The sequence below is a fragment of the Notamacropus eugenii genome, chromosome X (assembly GCF_028372415.1).
Source record: "Notamacropus eugenii isolate mMacEug1 chromosome X, mMacEug1.pri_v2, whole genome shotgun sequence".
Lineage (NCBI taxonomy): Eukaryota > Metazoa > Chordata > Mammalia > Diprotodontia > Macropodidae > Notamacropus > Notamacropus eugenii.
Window position 1 is genome coordinate 101723719 of NC_092879.1, and position 3932 is coordinate 101727650.

The 3932-nt window shown below is 50.4% G+C and overlaps 1 pseudogene; it reads left to right on the top strand.

Annotated features, from left to right (window-relative positions):
• Positions 1-2667: 2667 nt before the first annotated feature.
• LOC140516396 (olfactory receptor 1P1-like) lies at positions 2668-3679 on the top strand (annotated as a pseudogene).
• The last annotated feature ends 253 nt before the right edge of the window (positions 3680-3932 follow it).

The window sequence follows — 3932 nt, forward strand, 5'->3', positions numbered from 1 at the left end:
GAAGCACACCAGGGTCTCTGGCATTCATCTGGCAGGGTGGCCCCTTGGCCTCATCAGCAATGAAGTCAAGAACCTAGTGGCCACTAGGCTCTTTCCCTCTCTAGGTTTCAATTGACCCTTGTTGAAGGTGGTCCCCAAGCCATTCCTCCCAGTACCTTAGCTCCCTGAGGTTATTTTGAAAGACAGGGAGTGTAGGGCAGGGTAGCTACAAGCACCCAGATTTGGTTTTTTTTGGATTTGCAAGGGCATTAGGGGAGAGAGCAGACTGGCACCCTGATTCTCTACAATTTCCAGTCTTAGAGAGTTGTCTAGGGAGACACTGAGAGCTCTCATCCAGGGAGGGTCAATCAGGACTTGAATTCAGTTCAAGAAAGGAAACTGAGGCCCAAAAAGAGGAAGGTGCCAGAGAGAGTGGGTAGCAGGGTAAGGCCTAAAAACCACGTCCACAACCTCTAACCCCAGGGTTCTTCCTCCTTCCCATCCCCTACTGTCTGTCAGATAATTAAGCACCCTGAGAGCTCTGACATTCAATGTGGTCAGGTGAGATATGACAAGAACTGGAGTGGTAGAATAAACAAAGGACACCAGACCCCAGAGCACAGGGTGGGAGAGGGAGACCCTGGGGCACCAGGAATTAGCCATGTTCAGGGGCTGCTACCTACATCACAGTCCCTTCCCTATCTAGTCTGAAAGATGGAAGGAATCAACAGTTCCCCTGAAACATGTCCTGGTTGAAATGTGTCTTCACATAGTGATTTGCTTGGTGGCTCTCCCATTGGATCATGAGCTCCTGGAGAGATGAGGAAATTGAGGATCACAGAGAAGTGAATTGTTCAAGGTCACACAGGTAGTGAGTAGCAGAGGTCATATTCAAACCCAGAGTCTCTGACTCAAAGCCCAGGGCTTTCCCCCCTAGTGACATTCCAAAGGCAACCCAAGTCAAAGCTTGATGAATTGAATACAGGGCATGTGTATGAGGGTTCTCCTTCCTCAGAGCTGCCCAACTCACCCCAGCATATGCTGAAAACAAGACCCAGAGAGAGAAAGGACTTAGTTCAAGGTTACAAAGCCTGGTGGGGGGGATATGACTTGGGCCTGGAACTTGGGGCTCCCCCCAACTCAAAGTCTAAGGCATTTTCCAAATGCCTCTTTTAAACCCTTCCAGAGCTGAGGACCTCACTCCCTCACACCCTGGGCAGCTGGACTTTTCCACATGCATGGCCATACCCACTTTGGGGAACAGCAATTTTCTCTTGACTGTAGAATGTGTAAACTAACCCTTGAAAAATTAACTGGGGCCAGACTTGGAAGGAGTCACTACAGCTTCTTAAGAAATGGGACAGCATAGCCAGAAGGAGGAAAGCACCCCACTAGTTCTCTGACCTCATGGAAGTCACCTTACCTCTGGAGGCCTCAGTGTTTTCATCTACAACATGAGGAGATTAGACTTAATGATCTCAAAGGTCTTTCCAGCAGGAAACCTGAGAGAATAGGCTAGATGGGTACATTGAATGAGAAGGCAGCTGTATTCATCCAGGCATTGGCTTCCTTGGGCTCCTGCATGACTGCCTCAGTGGTCCCTGGGACCTTCCTGTCCCCTCAAAGGTTTAACTCTCTGCACCTTCCTGGTCATTCTCTCAATTCCTGGGAAACTGAGGAGGCCAGAGCCCAGCCCTCCAGAGGCCTGAGGAGGTGCCTCTCGTGTCTTCTGTTCCATTCTGGGTGATATTCCCTGCTCCCAGATTCATGGGTGAATCAGAGCAGACTAGACGCTAAATCAGAAGTTCTCAGTGTCCTGGGGGTGAAAAGGTTTGAACTTGTCCATAGAGAAAAAAGCTTTGCTAGGGAGTGGGGGAGGATCCAGTGTTTAAGCCAATGAGTAACAAGATCACCCGAGGCATCTCTCCACGGGATCTCAGGTGGGACTGAGCCCAAACCAAGCCTAGGAGAGATTTGGCTCAAGACCAGAGAAGAGACAGACAGTGAGATAGAAAGGCTGGGGAGAGGGAGCAGCTGGCCACTCCCCAATCACTGTCTAGCTCACAACAACCCTGCAAACTAGCACAGATGAAGAAACTGAGGCGGAGAGAAATGAAATGCCTTGCCCAGGGTCATACGGGCAGAATTTGAACCCAGACTCCTGACCCAGGAGCCAAGAGCCAGATCTACGAACTCACCTTGCTGCCTCAGCTTCTTTGGTGATTGGTTTATTCTTCTATCCAACTATGCGTCCAGTCATCTATCTATCCATCCATCCAGGTAGAAAGAATATGAAAAGTGATGGAAGATGTAGCACCAATTGGTGGGGGTCAGGGTAGGGAGGGAGAGTAGGGAAGGGCTAGTTCTGATGAGGAAGAAGAGGTGGGGAATAAATACTTCGTGAAGGTGGGAGCACATGATTTGAGTATTAAAAGACAGATAAAGATGGGGGAAAGTGTGCACGTGTATGTGAGTGTGCACGTGTGATCTCAGATAAATCCCTTCTCCTCTTGGACCTTCTGTTTCCTTCTCCATAAAATGAGTGAGTTGGGCTTTCGGTATTTAAAGTCCCTCCAACTCTAACAGTCTGTAACTCTCTAGGCCATCACACCTCGGTAAGTGAAAACAACAAATTGATTAGCCCTTCACAATTGCCCTCAATTGTCTCTCACTCAGGAAGGGAATTCCTTCAGCAGGAGGGGGATTGGATTCAGGGATCTCTTGTGAGTCCATGAACTTCCTAGAAGCCTAATGGATGAAGGCAACCAAAGCCACCTCTTTGAATTCATCCTGCAGGGCCTTTCAGAGCAGTCAGCTCATCGATGGGATCTGGTTTGCCCTCTTCTGGCTGTATGTGGTCGCTTTGACTGGAAACTTGCTCATATCCATGGCCATCCTGCTAGATGCCCATCTGCACAAGCCCATGTATTTCTCCCTCACCCACCTCTCTCTAGCTGATGCCTGCTTTGTCTCTACCACAGTGCCCAATCTGCTAGTGAGCATGGGAACTCATGACAGAAGCATCTCTTACCCCAGATGTATGACCTAGCTCTACTTTTTCCTGACCTTTGGTGATCTAGACATCTTCCTCTTGGCTGTGATGGCCTATGATCGTTACATGGCCATCTGCTACCCACTCCACTATGCTACAGCCCTGGGCCCCACACACTGTGCCTTCCTGGTGGCCATCTGCTGGCTACTCATCAGCCTGGTAGCCCTCACTCACGCTCTGCTCATGGCTCAGCTCTCCTTCTGCACACCCAAAACCATCCCAGGCTTTTTCTGTGACCTGGGACCACTGATGCAGGTGTCCTGCTCCAACACCCAGGCTAACGCGTTGGTACTGCTCACCATGGGTGGCGCTGTCATCCTTATACCCTTTATCCTCATTCTGGTCTCTTACGCCTACATTGCCTTGGCCATCTTCAGGACCCCATCTGCCCAGGGGAGGTGCAAAGCCTTCTCCACCTGTGGCTTCCACCTCACTGTAGTCTTCCTGTTCTTTGGGACAGTGATCCGGGCATATCTGTGCCCCACAGACCCTGGCTCAGCTGCCACAGGAGACACAGTGGCCATTGTCATGTACACAGTTATCACACCCACAGTGAATCGCTTCATCTACAGCCTGAGGAACCGCGATATGCAGACAGCTCTGGCTAGGCCCATCCGAGGGAATACCCTGAAAAGAAAAGCAAGGTAGTTCAATTCAGAGGCAGTTTGGGAGGAAGGGAAGGCACAGACAGCTGGGGGCTTCCTGTAGAAGGCATGCCTGAGCTGCATCTTAAGGAAGACAGAGATTCTAGGAGGGAGAGGGAAGGAGGGAGGGAACGCTAAGCAGGGAGGATGGCCACTGCAAAAGCAAGGAGATGGAAGATGAGAGCTATGCGTGGCTCAGAGAAAGCCTGTTTGGCTGCACTGCAGTGTACAGGAGGGGAGGCTGGAAAGGCAAGTCA